At 43.1% G+C, this 19,332-nt stretch overlaps 1 protein-coding gene across 6 annotated transcripts in view; it reads left to right on the top strand.

Moving 5' to 3' along the window:
* LOC126162199 (schwannomin-interacting protein 1 homolog) overlaps window positions 1-19,332 on the top strand; it is a 1,363,715-nt gene that overhangs the window by 1,312,526 nt on the left and 31,857 nt on the right. The gene's annotated exons all lie outside the window — the stretch shown is intronic.

The raw sequence follows: 19,332 nt of genomic DNA, 5'->3' as shown, positions 1-19,332 counted from the left end.
ACGGTGTATACCCACCTTTCGCAGCAATGCAGGCTGCTATTCTCCCATGGAGACGATCGTAGAGATGCTGGATGTAGTCCTGTGGAACGGCTTGCCATGCCATTTCCACCTGGCGCCTCAGTTGGACCAGCGTTCGTGCTGGACGTGCAGACCGCGTGAGACGACGCTTCATCCACTCCCAAACATGCTCAATGGGGGACAGATCCGGAGATCTTGCTGGCCAGGGTAGTTGACTTACACCTTCTAGAGCACGTTGGGTGGCACGGGATACATGCGGACGTGCATTGTCCTGTTGGAACAGCAAGTTCCCTTGCCGCTCTAGGAATGGTAGAACGATGGGTTCGATGACGGTTTGGATGTACCGTGCACTATTCAGTGTCCCCTCGACGATCACCAGTGGTGTACGGCCAGTGTAGGAGATCGCTCCCCACACCATGATGCCGGGTGTTGGCCCTGTGTGCCTCGGTCGTATGCAGTCCTGATTGTGGCGCTCACCTGCACGGCGCCAAACACGCATACGACCATCATTGGCACCAAGGCAGAAGCGGCTCTCATCGCTGAAGACGACACGTCTCCATTCGTCCCTCCATTCACGCCTGTCGCGACACCACTGGAGGCGGGCTGCACGATGTTGGGGCGTGAGCGGAAGATGGCCTAACGGTGTGCGGGACCGTAGCCCAGCTTCATGGAGACGGTTGCGAATGGTCCTCGCCGATACCCCAGGAGCAACAGTGTCCCTAATTTGCTGGGAAGTGGCGGTGCGGTCCCCTACGGCACTGCATAGGATCCTACGGTCTTGGCGTGCATCCGTGCGTCGCTGCGGTCCGGTCCCAGGTCGACGGGCACGTGCACCTTCCGCCGACCACTGGCGACAACATCGATGTACTGTGGAGACCTCACGCCCCACGTGTTGAGCAATTCGGCGGTACGTCCACCCGGCCTCCCGCATGCCCACTATACGCCCTCGCTCAAAGTCCGTCAACTGCACATACGGTTCACGTCCACGCTGTCACGGCATGCTACCAGTGTTAAAGACTGCGATGGAGCTCCGTATGCCACGGCAACCTGGCTGACACTGACGGCGGCGGTGCACAAATGCTGCGCAGCTAGCGCCATTCGACGGCCAACACCGCGGTTCCTGGTGTGTCCGCTGTGCCGTGCGTGTGATCATTGCTTGTACAGCCCTCTCGCAGTGTCCGGAGCAAGTATGGTGGGTCTGACACACCGGTGTCAATGTGTTCTTTTTTCCATTTCCAGGAGTGTACATTACCATTAGGGGTGAGGTAAAGGTACACACGTGGTTTCCGTTTTCAATTACGAAGTGGAATAGAGAGTGTCCCACTGGAAACGCGTCGACGTATGTGGTATCAGCGTGATGGTGCACCTGCACATTCCGCAATTAACACTAGGCTGACCCTTGACAGGATGTTCGACGGGCGTTTCATAAGACGTGGAGGACGCATAAATTGGCCAGCCCGTTCTCCTGATCTTACACCTCTGGACTTCTTTCTGTGGGGTACGTTAAAGGAGAATGTGTACCGTGATGTGGCTACAACCCCAGAGGATATGAAACAACGTATTGTGGCAGCCTGCGGCGACGTTACACCAGATGTACTGCGGCGTGTACGACATTCATTACGCCAGAGATTGCAATTGTGTGCAGCAAATGATGGCCACCACATTGAACATCTATTGGCCTGACATGTCGGGACACACTCTATTCCACTCCGTAATTGAAAACGGAAACCACGTGAGTACCTTTACCTCACCCTTCATGGTAATGTACATGTGCGTCAGTGAAAAAGACCAATAAAAAGGTGTTAGCATGTGGACGTAATGTGCTGTTCCAGTCTCTTCTGTACCTATGGTCCATCACCGTTCCCTTTGGATGCCTACGTAATCCGGTGCTCTCCGAAACACACGATCGAACAGCGGAGGAGTGGTACTCAAGCGTCAACTTTAGGTTACAATATCTTCGGATGTAATTAACATTTTACAATGCAACAAACGTCACTGATTACGTATTTGTTTATATGTTCAGATTTGCTAACAAATCTAACGGGGTTCCATTTAAAAAAACGTAGGTTTGTGTTAAAAAACATACTTCCGTGCATTTTTTTATGGTTTGTATTAACCAGTTACACTAGCCCCTCTCCTCACGTTCGGTCTATGGAATCGATTCGTCAGTATTTGATGTGGTTTACGAAATATATCCAGCGGTAATGTTAGCTGACTCACCCTGTATACCAGCGAATGTACCTGCAACATTACATCGCTGTACGACACACAGTTCGGGAGATAACCATTGAGATGCCTGGAACACTAGCTTTTGCTTAAAATGAAATGCAAAGTACTCAGATGTAGTTGTCCATTTTTTTGATAATGAGAGTTCTTCGCGACTTCCTATAAACTTTAAACACAATTTCAAGCGTTTTTGAACTTCCTCTTATTTACGTGTTTAACTCCAGATATTTACCACATTGACTTATTTCTAATCAGATGTTTGAAACTGTTTCACATATGGGAGTTCGTTTATTTAAAGAATTGGAGGTGGGGGGAGGGAGGTGTTTACTGATATCGAGTTATCGTGGAAGGATCTCTGTTGCCCCACTCCACAGCGTATTCAGCTTTCATTGAAGATTATTCGCGCTACTTTTTTTTCAATGATGTCTTTCTGAGCAACTGCGTTTGACAATTCTTCTATATCTACATACACACTGTGCAAACCACCATGAAACACACGGCAGACGGCACTTACCGTTACACCACACGGTGGGATTTCTTTCCGTTCCTTTCACCTAAGGAGCGCGGGAAGAATATCTGCTTAAATGCCCCTGTGTGCTCTGTAATTTATCTGACCTCGTCTTAGCGGTTCCTATGGCAACGATGCGCAGGACGCAGTAGTGCAGGGTCGGCCAAAAGTCACTCCCCGTAGTAACCTAATTGAATACAAAACAAACAACTGCAATTCTGAAATAATATAACCCTTTACTGAAGCTACAGGATTATCTATAACATTCTTTCTCGAACCGTTGAAAGTATTATTCCACTCATTTATTGTTAAATTGCAACCATCTTTGTACCACGTTTATAAAGCGGAAACTCTTTCTTCATTAGAAAACATCTTCGCACTAAGTTACGATCAGCAATGAATAATTCCGGAAGTGTCTGATTTAGTAGCAGTGCACGCTAATGTTTGTTCCCATAATTATCACTAACAAACAAGATTACCCTAAAACTTTTAAGGGGGTTACGATAAATAGTGACGTTTCGTCCACGCCGTGTATTCCTCACTTAACACTGGTCACTGAAACTTTGTAAATAGGCCTTCTTGCGACTGCTGCCATCTAAGTGTCTGTTAGTTTAGGTTTCTCAGAATCTGCATCACGCTCTCTTGTGGGTCAAAAGAACCTGTGATCATTCGTGTTACCTTTCTTTGTATGTGTTCGATATTCCCTGTTAGCCCTAGTTAGTATGTGCCACACACACTTGAGAGATATTTTAGAATACATCCCAAGTCTGTTTTGCCAGGTTCAAAAATGGTTCAAATGGCTCTGAGCACTATGGGACTCAACTGCTGAGGTCATTAGTCCCCTAGAACTTAGAACTAGTTAAACCTAACTAACCTAAGGACATCACACACATCCATGCCCGAGGCAGAATTCGAACCTGCGACCGTAGCGGTCTCGCGGTTCCAGACTGCAGCGCCCAGAACCGCACGGCCACTACGGCCGGCTGTTTTGCCAGGAATTTCCCTTACAGGTGTACGGTGTTTTCCCAGTATCCTAATAATGAATCTAAGCCTGCCGCCTGCTTCACCTACACCTGAGTCTATTACAACATGATCAGCAATAGTCCCAACACAAATCCCCGTGGTTCAAATGGTTCAAATGGCTCTGAGCACTATGGGACTTAACAGCTGTTGTCATCAGTCCCCTAGAACTTAGAACTACTTAAACCTAACTAACCTAAGGACATCACACACATCCATGCCCGAGGCAGGATTCGAACCTGCAACCGTAGCAGTCGCGCGGTTCCGGACTGAGCGCCTAGAACCGACAGCCCCGTGGCTGGCCCAAATTTACTACTGTCGATGAATTTTTGTCCAAGATAACATGATATGTCCTGCCTTACCAAGAAATCCTCATTCCAATCACAAAATTCGTTTAATACCTATACAAGCGTAACGTCGTTAATTGGCAGTGGTGTGATACTGAGTCAAATACTTTTCTCTTACCACGATCACAGTATTTTGTTTAATTCGATAAATTCAGACGGGAAAGAATGTCTCTGCGATGCGAACGTCGGTACGGACGCAGAGGCCTTTTGCACCATCTCGAGACCCTCAAATAATGTTATCTTTAAGGATATTATGTCCTTTTCACAGTATGATTCAAGTAATAGATGCTGTTTAAGGCTCTCCAAGTGTGGTACTGATATTACCAAGACAGTTTTGCTAAAACGTCACAACATTTCGACGATACACCTGCTCTCTTCGTCTTCATTTGGTGCAGGACTCCTAGCAGTGCACTAGTGTCAGGATGACGTCGCCACCAGAACATGGCGTGTAGGTACCTCGTGAACATATTTTAGGGGCATTCACGCAGCGCTCGAGGAATTCAACATTGTTAAAATAACCTGTTCGATCATGACACAATCAACCATTAAAATTCTCTGAGTTATTCTGAGCCGTGATTGTTAACACGAGTTTCTGCTAATCAAAATGTCACTAGTTTCAGTACAGGTGCAGGTATGGATATGAATATCAGTCTGTATGTCATCTTGTTAGACGTCCTGTGTTGTCTCCTGCAGGCGGACAGAGTAGCTCTGATCCTCATTACTACATACACCTGCCAATGTCGGAAAGTGTAGTGTGATCCAAAGTAAGTTAAATCCTCAACAAGTAAAGGAGTAAACGATGAAAAAAAAAATGAAGTCCCATGCTTCTTTACAGAGCGTAGGGGAACGATGCGGGAGACCCGCACCGCCTTGCTAGGCAAGGTCCTAAAGGAGGTGGTTTGCCGTTGCCTTCCTCCGACCGCAATGGGAATGAATGATAATGATGAAGACGACACAACAACACCCAGTCATCGCGAGGCAGGAAAAATTCCTGACCCCGCCGAGAATCGAACCCGGGACCCCGTGCTTGGGAAGCGAGAACGCTACCGCGAGACCACGAGGGGCGGACGAGTGAACGATAGAGTAATTAAAAGACAAGATGAAAAGAAGGGGAAGTTGAATTGAGGACGTTCATTTTACCGAGTCCTAGACCCAGCACTGAGACAACATGTTGATCACAACAAATACACTGCGCAGTCCCGAAGCCCATAGTGAAGATACTAACCAGCCTGCGAGTGGTTAGTATTAAAGCACGGTGAGTAAGAAAAAAATATATTTCGATGTACGGAGGAGCAAAGCTTGCATATTGGGAGCCTGAAGAACCTGCCCTTCGACTTCACAAGTGTCGGCACGTTGCGGACGTTCATGAGCTACAGTATTTACATTGCACCACGACTGATGTCAATCCAGAGAAATTTCTAGCTGTGGAAGAAAGATAGGCTGGAAGTGCTTGGTAACGCACGGTTCGCAGATAGATGCGTGCTAACAAGAGCAGCACTCTGGAGCAACAGGACAGCAAACACAACATCGTCGAAGGCATACCCTTGGTGACGACATGCTAAGCAGAGGCTACAATATGCAATGGCCATTGTGACATCCATGCTTCAGCTAGAGGCCCTAAATATCTCTAGCGGATTCGTCTTCGCTGATAGTTATACGATGTGGGCTACAACTACTCCTAAAGCACTTTGCTGCTGCACCTAGAGTAACGCAAAGCTACTTTCCAGTATTGTGATCTGCTTGTAAAATGAGTGTAACAGACATATTGACCTTCTCCTGATATGGTTAAGACATCTTTCAAGACGACAAAGCACCAAAGTATCTATCATGTCCGGACAGGACGGAACGCAGGGAGTTCCTGTGTGATCCCGAAACTCATTTCAGTCCCAGTAGAGACCAGGGATGCATATTTGAAATATGAATCATTACAGCCTCCCCTCTTCTTCTTATCATTACTGAAGACCACAAAGCATGCAACGTAGTTGATCAGGCCACAGCATTACCACTAACGTCTAATTACAGCACTGCCAAGTACGATCGCTGCCATGTGAAAGACGAAAGGGGGTTTGCAAGATGTTACGAGAGTGGATTGATCGGTACTCTCTTTCAACGAAACAACGCTCACGATCACTAGAAATTCCCTGGAATTATGTTCATCGGCGTGACTGCAAGAAAGCAAGATCCTCGTGACGATTTGTCGAATCTTTCAAACAGATGCAAAGCGCAGTACACGAAGTAATAGACGTCATATGTTTCAAAGAAATGGATAAAGTCGTTTATCCTGCAGTTGTATAATATTTTTCCTTAAAAAGAGTCTGTGAGCCACATTTAACTTCATTTGGAGGAAGGTTATGGGAAATCTTGAACAGTATTCCCTGTCATTTATTACTGTACGATGGGCGCAGCTGTTTCCTGACAAAAAGGGCTTCAAGACGAATATTTCAAAATGCTTTTTGGACAAATTGAAGCATAATCGGAAGGGCTCTCGTGGCCGACATGCGACTGTAGGGGAAATGTGGATTACTGAATAACATATAGGAATCAAACATATTTTCAAGATTGTAAATTAGTAATTCCAAGTGTACTGAAACACTTAAATGTCTACCTTCGACTGAATATTTCCATGATTTTGCTTCCAGTACTGTCGTCTCACATCTATCATTTTTCCATAATTTTAATTTATAGCATTTTGATACTCTCGCTCCTGAATTTTCTCGTTTCTATTCACTCTTTTAATTCTTTGGTCTTAATCTGAGCTAAACATCCTGTGAACTCCATTTGATTGTTTTACTACAACAAATATAACATTTATTTGTTCATAGCCTCTTTGGGTATTACATTATACTGACATTTTTGTATCGACATAGTAGTAAAATGTCACATATATTTGAAAAACAATCTTTGCACAGCCATGAAATCTCGCTGGAGCTGTGCGAGCTATCTGTTTAGTATTAAATTATCTGATGATGGGCTAGGAGACCGAAAGCCTGTTCATAATGAACTATTAAATAGATATTATTGTGGAACATTAATACTGTGTATTCAATTTTTTAACAAATATGTCCGTTACACGAACAAAAAAATGTTAATATCTCTCTCGATGCAACACACAGTGTGAACGTGGGCCAACTTCCATACTACGTATCATTTTATTTGACTTTCGTTTTTCCTACGTGCCCTGCAAAGGATAATTTTTTCCTTGCATGTGAGAAACGAAACGGTAGGGGCCAGCAGCCGCCCGATACCACCGTCAGACATGATCAGAGTAATGCACACTGCGTCCGTGCAGTAACGAAATATATGTGTGAACGCCATTCTTTAGGTAGCCTGCTTTGCTATGCTTGACGAGGTTAGCCGCAATGCGGAGCAAACTAATGGTTAGCGTTGGCAAGAAAGCTGATGGAGGAAGGAGTTTCATGACGTCTGACATCTGACCTCCAACAGCCATTTGTCCCAGTTAGCGACCCCTTTGTTCGGCAAATTGCCGGAAACTTGGCTTCACAATTAGCGGGTCACTGAGGAACTTGCTCCTACGGAGATACTCAAACTGGACTCTTGTTGTAAATGAAGGCCTTCGGCATTGGGATACTCTCTGCCAAGTAAGATTGTTCGAATCTGATCTGTTAAAAACTTTGTCGGTAAAATGCGAGGCTGCAGACCGCAATCTTCGAGAAGTAAACTTTGTACAAAATAAAGCGGTCAGTCTTTCCGACGAAAGGGTTTTATTTAGAAGCGATTTCACTGTCGCCACATAGATCCTCTCCTAAACTGCCTGGTTCCGAGGCTGCAAGATTAACCCACGTCCATGAGAGCGCGACTTCATGTACTGTCACTCGTCACTCCATGAAATCTACTTCCAGCAATGCACAGATCAGTGACGGTGTTGTTGCTGCACTGTAAGTGATCAGCAGGACGTCCTTGAAAACGGATTACTGTCGCTTTTTGACGGATCGTTCTGTCACTGACTTTTGTACATGAGTTGTAACCGAAATCCCCTGCAACAGTTAAGGATCTACAAGAGTTGTTGCAGGAGATAAAAGAAACAGTTTTTTAAGTGACATTTTTTGTCACGGGTGCAGTGTTTTCCCGCTGGGGGTCCATGAAAGTTTTGACGTTAATGGTGTTCAGTGACGGTGTCCAGACTGCCGCGTGATGAACATCGTTTTAGAAACGTTGCGTGATAAAGGTTGTCTAACACGCTCAAAACAACCAGATGTTTCACGAATAATGTCTGTGGCTTCACCCAACTGGGCAACCTACTTTTCTGGAGCGTCTATCAATGTCTCCCACGCCAAAGGCTTCGTCTCACACTGGTTTAGGGGATCCTGTTTCACGAAGACTACCATCAAGTCTTTATAATGTGACATGATTTAGTAACCCACTCGCTGGAAATCTTAATTCATACAGGCGCCTTGCTATTCAACTGTCGCATCCCCTTAAACGAGAGAGAGAAAAGATATCTCTATGGTGCCAAAATTGAGAATTGGCATTAAGTAATTAAAAATGTGAGGTTGTCCACATGAGTGCTAAAAGGAATCCGTTAAACTTCGCTTACGCGATAAATCATTCAAATCTAAAGGCCGTAAATTCAACTAAACACCAAGGAATTACAATTACGAACAGCCTAAATTGGAAAGAACACTTAGAAAACGTCTTGGGGAAAGCAAACGAAAGACGGCGTTTTCTTGGCAGAACACTTAGAAAATGTAATAAATCTACTAGAGAGACTGGTACACTACGCTTGTCTCCTCTTTTGGAATACTGCTGCGCGGTCTGGGATCCTTACCAGATAGGATTAACGGAGTACATCGAGAAAGTTCAAAGAAGAGCAGCAGGTTTTGTATTATCGCGAAATAGGAGAGAGAGTGTCACTGACATGATACAGAGTTTGGCTTGTACGTCTTTAAAACAAAGGCGTTTCTCGTTGCGGCGGAATCTTCCCACGAAATTTCAATCACCAACTCTCTCCTCCGAATGCGAAAATATTTTGTTGACGCTGACGTACACAGAGAGATACGATCTTCATAATAAAATAAGGGAAATCAGTTCACACCGAAAGATATAGGTGTTCGTTCTGTCCGCGCGCTGTTCGAGATTGGAATAATAGAGAACTATTGTGAAGATGGTTCGATGAACCCTCTGCCAAGCACTTAAGTATGATTTACAGAGCACCCATATAGATGCAGATGAGATGAAAGTCAGCTAACACGGTTAGAGAGTAATCAGCCATTAAGAACCAGGAAACATAAGTATAAACTTGCAAGTAAACACAATAATAATGGAATTGTTTATCCAGGGAATCAGACCCTATAGGTGGTAATGAAATCTTACCCATCCTAGCAGTAAGATGTGGTCGTGTTGCAAATCAGATTCCTGTGTCAACTTGTTGCTCACGAAGCAGTCAAAACAACTCTGGACATTTGTCTATCGTAAGTTCAGTGTCTTCAAGGACCTCTAGCGCGCAAACAGTTCTCCTGTGAAATTTGTGTCACAAAAAGAGTGTTTTTTTATCAAGTTTCTTGTACTGGCCATTTTCGAGGCAGCTGTATAGAAATTATAATAGTTCAAAAGAAAATAGCCTCTAGCATGCTGCACATTGTTTTTTAATTTTAAAAAAAAAGGTTCAAATGGCTCTGTGCACTATGGGACTTAACATCTGTGGTCATCAGTCCCCTAGAACTTAGAACTACTTAAACCTAACTAACCTAAGGACATCACACACATCCATGCCCGAGGCAGGATTCGAACCTGCGACCGTAGCAGTCGCGCGATTCCGGACTGAGCGCCTAGAACCGCGAGACCACCGCGGCCGGCCTTTTTAATTTATCTTGTGCACTTTTTATGTCCTCTAATAACTCTAGAAATTTGTACATGGTTTTTGTAGTCCCTGTATATCGACATCCATAAACCGCAAGCCACATTACAAATAGGGGCGGACGGCGCTTGTGGTACCACTATCTGTCCGTCCCGTTGCCCCCCCCCCCCCTCCCTCCCTTCCTTCCTTTTCCCTGTTCCGTTCACGAATGTTACGTGGAAAGAACGACTGTCGATAAACGTTTTTATCAGCTCCCATTTCTCCGATTTTCTCTGATTTTCACTGTCTTTCCGAATTCTCCTCGCCAAAATATAATCTGCTGTCCCTCACAACAACATGTAAATACACAAAATGTTGTAATATAATAATAATTTGTTTTCGATGGCGCCTGCCCTATGTTAGATTATAAAACATTAACCTACTATAGCTTACTTGTTTCTTGTGGCTTAGGAGGGTCGAAATGAGAGACATAAATGAGTTCTACCTGTCACCGTCTTCCTTACCGTCAGATCATAAGAACGCCACCGGATGATATGCTGTTCTTCGACTCGTGATGGGGTCGGGTGCTTCTTCACGTACCGCGGGCATTTCGACTGCTGACTGTAATCAACTGATTAATAAAAGAAAGGGGGAACCTACAAGCCAGTAACATACACCGAAAAGAAAAGCACATATGTTCTCGTAAACGCACTGAAATGAGACGCAGCCCCAATGAAAACAGATGGTAACTAGCCAGTCCACAGTTTCGGACTACACGTGTGATCCGTAGGCTTGCTATGGGCAAAGCCACAATTACACGAAGAGACATAAAAAACGAACAAAGATAAGGATGACTATTCGAGTCCCTAGAAAGAGTTCTGCAAGATTCGAATCACAAATTATGGTAAAGAGCCGTGAGTGGAAACACGTTGTGAGCACACGGATAGGGGCAGCACGATGAAGACTACCGAATTAACGTTGCCAAAGTCGTGAGGCGGATCTCTCGTGTTGCAAACCGAATATTTGATTCTTAAACACGGCCTGCTTTGTTACGAGTGCTCTACCGCGAATGAGTTGATAAAAACTAAGCACAACGGTGACTGATGTTTCCACGGCGGTAGAAACGAAACAGCGAAGCGCGAAATGGTGGGTACTAACTGCGCGACTGTTGGTCACGAAATAAAGCCACGAACGAAGCCTGCCAAGCACTGCCACAAATCGAGACCCAGAGGGCGCCTCTCAGTAGTTTCGTAAGCTCGGATCCTCGCTAGCTGTATGCTTCCGCCGAGAGAAAAAGGTCCCTGCTGCCAAAATGAGCGGGGACGGGAACGCCGGCGGACGATTAGGCTTTCAGCTGAGGTGCAGTTCGGCCCGGCCGCCCCCTGGCTTTTACTGGGGTGACGCCAGCCGCCTGGCAGTCGGAGAGGCGCAACCGTTGCCTTCGCGAGGATTCTGAAAACCAACGGCCACTGGATCTTCTGCAGTTCTACGCCATTTTGAGTAATTTATGAATTAATTTGTAGGTGAATCCGGAAATTTCTCCATCCTCATCCTCTACTCAGTCAGCTATTTGTGCTTACAGACTCCTTCAATGCATAACCAAGCGAATTAAATTTAGCATTTCTTAAATAAAGGGCTCTGCAGCCCTTGCCTAATATCACTGAACTCGTTGTATAAGCAACCCGACTCTGTGGTTAGAATCGCAGTTTTTGCTCTATTTTACTGCTTTCCTTTGTATAGTGGCTGAGCTGGACGGCTATAGAGATTTCGACACGTGCTAGAAAGTCTCTGTGCTACAAAATGTTAAAGTAACTATTAAAGTGTGCTACAAAATGTTAGAGTAACTATTAAAGTGGAAATAGACATACGTAGTCAACCTCTTGAGATCAAATTTAACAGTACATCGTGTGTGTTTTCATTTTAATGGTTACACTAAAATATTTTAATGTGTTCTATGGTGGCACAGTGACAAACCCACATAAGGTTGGGTTTTATGTATGGATTTGGCATGTGGAGCATTTCTGTCCTTACCTACTGTGACTGTGCGGAACTCTTTATCAGGGGCGCCATCACATATTGCTTTACCCACATGGGTGTGTGGAAAATATATTGTGATACACATAACGATTTTTACTGTGATGTAGCTTCATAATGCCCAAGGAGGCGAAATTAGCTGACTACTAAATAATGCAACAAATTATTTGTAATGAAAGAAAAGCCGACACAGGAAAATGAGTTTCTTCAAGAAACTGATATTTCCATTCCTTCCATATAAATCTTTGCTAACGCCGCGTAAATATCGTCATGGAATGCGCAATGACTCGATGTTTTCCCTAGAGTCGGTTAGCTCGTATTTTTCTTCCGTTCTTGGTTGGTTTGGTTGGTTTTGGGAAAGGAGACCAGACAGCGTGGTCATCGGTCTCATCAGATTAGGGAAGGATTGGGAAGGAAATCGGCCGTGCCCTTTCAGAGGAACCATCCCGGCATTTGCCTGGAGTGATTAAGGGAAATCACGGAAAACCTAAATCAGGATGGCCGGACGCGGGATTGAACCGTCGTCCTCCCGAATGCGAGTCCAGTGTCTAACCACTGCGCCACCCCGCTTCTTCCGTTCTCTGCTCCCAAGAGTAGACAGGCTGTTGACTGAAACGAATCGCGACTCTGTTACGGGCCAATTGTGGTACAGAAAGGTTTCCAATTGGAAGTAAGTAGGAGGAACTTACCAAGTCTGGCATTTAACTTACAACAAAGGGCAACTTCCCGCAATCCTAAATTGGGACGGGGACAATGGAGGTATTTGACTTTCAACAGAAGGAAATCTCTTGAAACCGTGGGGTCAGAACCGAGGATTGAAACTATTTTGCATTGCATTTACTTCTGATACTGTTTTGCATTAACTGTGGAAGAGTCACTACGTACACATTCTGTGTACATATCATCAAGATGCGTCCTTTGCATTTCAATATGTAATTAATAATAGGCCTACATTGTACATACATTTGAGGGTGACATTGTGAAACGTTAAATCATTTGCGTTGACTTTGTCGAATCGTGAATCATTTCGGCCAGTATTTTAAACTGAATGGCAAATATTGGCAATAAGTAACTTCTGGAAAGTTATAGTGTCATGTTACCATGTGCTTCATTTTAAACCGACAAGAAAGATAGGATTCAATGCAGTAAACGAAATCCTAGTTTAGATATGCTAACACAGTGCGTGAGTTTAGGACCAATACGTCTTTTACGTGACTATACGCCTATGTTTAGTACAAAAAACTTCTCTCATACATCAAAGAGTCATGTCGAGCTACACAGCATTTAGGTATAGAAATAAAATGAAGCACCCCCTAAAGGTAGTAGAGCAACAATGAAACATGTCTGAGCAACAGAAAATCACGCAAACAAACAAACAAAATGTCTTGCATGAAGGCGGTTCTGAACTTATTATTTTGCTGCGTAATGTCTGTGAGCACGTAGAACAACAAACGACGTAACTTCCCACGGTGAGGACTCCCAGCGCTTCATTGTTCTGAAGAGACATTTTCGTCGTAACCTTGAGAAACCGCATGTTGACGCACCTTCACATTAAATTTATTTTCGTGCACAAACCTTCTGTACCGCAGGCGTTAAAACGACATCATCATTTTTCGAAGCAGAAGACATTTGCTGAATCTACAATAAGAAATGAAAGGTTCTCCCAAGAGTTGGCGAAAAAAGTAACATATGGAAAACACTGACAAGAAGAAGGGACAGGATAATAGGCCATGTGTTACGGCATCGGGAAATAACCTCCATCTCTTGGGAGAACCTTTCATTTCTTATCAGTCAACCTAATTTTTAACACCCTTTTATAGCACCACGTCTCAAACGTTTCTATTCTATTCTATTCCAGTTTTACCACGGTCCATGATTCACTACCAACCATACAATGCTGTGCTCCAAACGTACATTCTATACGAAGATGGTATCTGTTCCTTCGGACATGTCCGAAAGAACAGATACCATCGGTGACCATGTAGCGCTCTAGAATGAAATGATAATTAAATCAAGACCCTACGCTGCAGACAGGCGTTGATATACATCAACGGGAACAGCTGAAAATGTGTGCTCCGACCGGGACTCGAACCTATGATCTCCTGCTTACATGGCAGACGCTCTATATATCTGAGCCACCGAGGGCACAGAGGATAGTGCGACTGCAGGGACTTACGCCTTGCACGCTCCCCGTGAGACCCACATTCCCAACTTAATGTCCACACACTACATTCGTAGTGCCCCTGTCCATTACACTCATTACTCGCAGCAGACAATCTTACCGAGTCCCGTAAGAGTTCGGGCAATACGTGTGCATCCGCACAGAAGAAGAAGGTCAATGGCCATCTTAGTAGATGAGGCTGTAGACGGTAAGAAGTGTGGGGGAAGACAGAGACTGGAACACAGCCAACAAATAATTCTGCAAGTGTTCTTCTGAGATGAAGAGGTTGGCTCAAGAGAGGAATTCGTGGCGGGCCTTATCGAAGCAGTGAGAAGACTGGTGAATCAAAATAAAAAAGCTGGAAACATTCATTTTTAGTCGAACAGGATGGTAAAGAGCTGTGCCCAGCTCTGTGCAAACCTTGATACAAACACTTGTTGTTGACAGTGGGATCGAAATAAATCACATTGAAATAGAAATGAAAAGAGAGAGTATTGTTTCCAAATGTCTCTTCACAAAAAAAAAAAAAGATTTGAGCAGAAAACTGTTCCAGTTATTGGAAGAGAGCGACGATCAAACTTATCAACTGGTCCAGATCACAAACATTCTATGTAATTTTCTCTATAAGAAGAACTCTGAAACCTATGTGGAATGAAATAACGTTTTTCACGAGCAATAATATGAATTTTGAAACGGCAGAAACACAAGTTGCACTCGTCATGCCTGTTAGCCTGTGAGTGTTGTGAGGAAGTGATCGGATTCAGCGATCCATGACATCTGAAAATCTCTTGAATCAGTAGACGATCAAGATGGCTCGAGCACAAGACCTAGTGAACGTCTTACATTCCAAATTCTCCAGGTGGTCTCCTACTAAGACCGATGCTTTTGGGCATCAGTAATACTTACATTTAAACTGTTAATAGAGATAATGCGAACTCAGCTTACTACAACTACTATGGTGGAAATAAATCGATTAAAATACGGTACTGACGAAGTTCTGACATCACTCATGTTGCATTAATGTTGCAATTCTGTGTGGTGATCCACTTCAGTGGTCAAATATTCCTGACAGCTTAAAATTATGATCCCGACCAACTGTGTAATCTGAATGAATTAGTGCCATCCTCACAATTGGACTATTTGCAAACACCTTACTGACTGGTACAGGAAGTCAAGCGATATGAAAATCAGCGCTCTGGTTGATGCTGTGTTCCTCGACTTCAGGAAGGCATTTTACACTACCCCGCATTGCCGTTCAGTGGGGAAAAAAACGAGGTTACCGAGCATCGGACCAGATTTGCGACTGGATTCAAGACTCCCTTCCCCACAGACCCCAACACGCCGCTCTTAACGGAACAAAATCGACACATGTGAAGGTAGCTTCGGGAGTACTCCAGGGAAGTGTGATACGACCGTTACAGTTTACAATTTATCTAAATGATATAGTAAAATGCGTCGGAAGGTCTTTCAGGCAGTTCGCACATGATTCCGTTGTCTACAAGAAAGTAGCAACCCCTAGAGGACCTACAGAGGCTTGACGAGTGATGCAGGGACTGATAGTTAATCTAGAAAGTAAATAAATGTACATACTGCGCATAGATTGGAAAAGAAATCCACTACTGTACAATTACACTATTGATAACAAATTGGTGGAAGCGGCAGCTGTCAGATATGACCGATAAAGAAGATCCAACGAAGAGCGGCGCGTTTCGTCAAGGGATCAAGGGATAGTTTAGTGCGTGCAAGAACGCTGCAGAGATGCTCAACAAACTCCAGTGGAGACGCTACAAGAGATTCTAGCGTTGAATGTCAAAGTATATCAACTAGCAAGAGATGCGATTAGCAGTAGAACTACGGCGATAAAACTACGAAGACAGCCATGGTGTGTTAAGTCCAAACACTCGAGGAAAATAATTTCGTCCATTGATCGAATGCCTCCGTCATGGATCTTTCTCCGCCCACTTACATAGAATCGAATTTTCGGAGTCAGTGCCATGACGTCGCAATTCGTAATGTCAGTCACATTCTGCTTCAATGCAGACTGACAGTCAAATTTTTAAAGGAGCTCCGAGACTTGTTCACTACCCACCACGATGTACGGTACTAACTTAGATTAAAAAAAAAAATCCGTTTGCGCAGACGGTGACTGACTTATTCTTTATTTTTGACACAATCTTTTTTATTGCTCAGTCGTAACCGGTTTCGGTGTATAATGGCCATTTTCAGATACTGTAGTAGTGAAAAGAAAAGCTTATTTTAAGACCTGAAATAAGCATAACTATTTTCGACAGGTCTACTTTTGAGCCTAGTAAGATGCTATTAACTTGCACATGGTCCATACGTACGGTCAGCATTTGGTGAAAAAGTGATCATGTATGTTAAACATAAAATCAGGGAATTATATACATACAACCCAGTGTACTTTCCGTCCCTATTATTTGCGCTAGATGCGCGCGTCTTTTATAACTACTATTCCAGTTCTGGGAGATACAAACAGAAGTACATATGATGTCAACGCCAAATTTATAGCTCAAGAAGATATAAAAATCTAAAGGGAATTACGACCGTCGATCTTACTACTAGAACAGAAGTGCGTTGCTGTCAGTTGTATCTAGTACTCTCATTCGAAAGTGTCAATTTATGTTCTGAAGACGCGTTTATGACTGTCTCCTCTACATGTGTCTGACCAGCGTTTAATGTTACCTTGATATATTTTTCATTTTTTAAGTTATAGTACCTAAATAGCGTTTCACAAAAAAAAAGGAAGAGGCTTTGTGCATCACGGAAAGTTTATTGTCCGAGAGGAGTCGAACACACATTACTTCCTGTTAAATACATCTTGTGAAGTGACCACAACAAGAAAATTCGAGAAATTAGAGCTAATAGTGTCAGTCTTCCCCCGCGCCATGGAAGGGGTATCAGTTACTGGTACAAGAAGTATTCGTCACACACCATCAAGCAGCTTGCGGACTATTGATATAAATGTAGACCATGAAATAACTCAGGCCGTGAATGAAACATAGCGCAAACAACTTAGGTAGTTGAATTTAAAATACATTCTTTTAAGTACACTGAATGCGAGATCAAACTCATTTTAGTTGTATTGTCTCGCAACCTTCAAAACGCTACATTGTATTGCAAATAATAAACGCCATAAAATGCATAATTTCTTGCTTCGAGCCACAACCCAAGTTGTGCACCCACCTCTACTAAATCTACCTGCATATGTACGTTATAGTAACGCGTCCTCGATTTGTTAAATAATAGTAGGGTTAAGTAAATGATTCGGAATTGCAGATATAGCATTTCAAGAAATAACCATTATTTTCAACGCAAGTAACCTCCGAAACGTATTTGTATCACATATACGAATCGTAAATATCTTATTACTGAAATACGCCGCAGGCGTTCATTTTGGCCACTTCCTTGAATAAAAAGAAGAACTTTTGCGGCAGGCAAACACAACAAGACGCGCTTGTATTTCGTATACGCGCAACGGAACATCCGGTCAAAGCATAGGTGGATTGCTGTATTGTGTGTACGCTGCACAGTGTTCGTTCTAGGCTGTTGAATTTTGAGCGTACGTTTACGAAATTGTAACCGCTTGGTGTTGACGTGTAGTAGCTAGTTTTATAGTACAGTACGTGTGTCTGAAAAGAGAATATGTTTGAAAACATCATCCATAACGTAAAGTCGCATTCTGCAAAACTGAGTGAGACGTTAAATCTCGAGAATATACGATCGCAGACGACGCGTTTATCAGAAAATGTGGAAAATGTAAAAAATCACACTAGCCGGTTATCGGACAATCTGATGTTGGCATTGAAGAAATCCAAGTTTTCCACATTCTTCCCCATATCTGAGGATACATGCGATGTATCACAGCAACCGGTCACGGATAAATCTCCCCAAAATCGAGTGTTGAAATGGCCTGTGTTAGTAGATAACAGAATGCAGTGGATTACTTTACAGCCAAATTCACTTGAGAAAGAGGAGGAGGAAGAAGAAGAAGATATTGTTGCAAGGTTCATTCGTGTTATTACACCAGAAGACGATTCCGTGCCAAAAGTAATTATTTTCTAGGTTTTTAATTACACAGCCTCAAGTAGCTTGTCATATATAATTTTGGTTTTGTTATCTCAGTACTTTTAACTTCAGTGACAGACTGTCTGATATTTTGGTGGTTGAAGTTCCAGGAGCCTACTTGAAGCAGCAGCTGTAATACATAGTTCATTTACAGTATTTTGTTGTATTTTGGACAACAAGAATTCCTCTGAATATCATACAGTGGGGGAAGATTTCCTATTGAACACTTCCGTTTTTCCGAATCTCTTACATGTTTCTGTTAATTTTAATCCACAAAAAACGTAATTTCTTGAACAATGTAGGCTGCTTCATGATTCTTAAAATTGCTTGAGAACTCACTTAAAAGTAATTACTGCCTCATTTATTAACCCATTGTAATATGTTTGTCTACTTATGATGTACCCATTTTGATACTGTGTTAGTCTACACAGCACAGTGTGCCATGTTCTGCCTTCCAGAATTTATCTAAATTAGTCTAGGTCTGTAACTACAAAGAGATCATTATTTCTAAGTACCGTTTTCCTTCAAAATGAGTTACTGATAAATGATACTGGTGTCTTCTTTTAGTGATGAAATAGTTACTATTTATTGGAATGAAACCATTGTAATGACAGCACTAAAATCTCAGAAAAAACTGAAAAATAAAAAGCAATGGTGATTCACATTGTCTAGAGTAGACCTAATGTGATAATTCATTCTAACTGAAAGTCTCTTCTGATAATGATGAAAAGCATTTGTGCCTTAGCTAATATGTATCAGAGTTACAAGAAAAAATAACTGTTAGGCCTACTTATTTTGAAATAATAGTAGGCCTACTACGGGACTCAAATTCAGATCCTTTGTATAACAGTCAGACATAATGACCATTCAGCTAGAGAAGTGGACCCTAAGCAGTTAAAATGTTATTTTTGTCATTTAGCAACTCGGTAGTAATTCTAGCTGAGACTGTTGCCTGTGAATTCATGGTTTACTTAGAATTGCATAGCAGAGGTGTGTTTGTACATTGTTTTTTTCCAGAATCATGGGTCTAAGTTGACACAAAAAGTCTGTTTATTTAATGGTTCATGCAATGGCTGAAGTGTGTTTCCTTGAAACAGGAACTAATTGCCATCATGCTGGAGTAGCTTGGGTCAGCAAC

The sequence above is a fragment of the Schistocerca cancellata genome, chromosome 2 (assembly GCF_023864275.1).
Source record: "Schistocerca cancellata isolate TAMUIC-IGC-003103 chromosome 2, iqSchCanc2.1, whole genome shotgun sequence".
Classification (NCBI taxonomy): Eukaryota; Metazoa; Arthropoda; class Insecta; order Orthoptera; family Acrididae; genus Schistocerca; species Schistocerca cancellata.
This window is presented reverse-complemented; position numbering and strand designations above follow the sequence as displayed.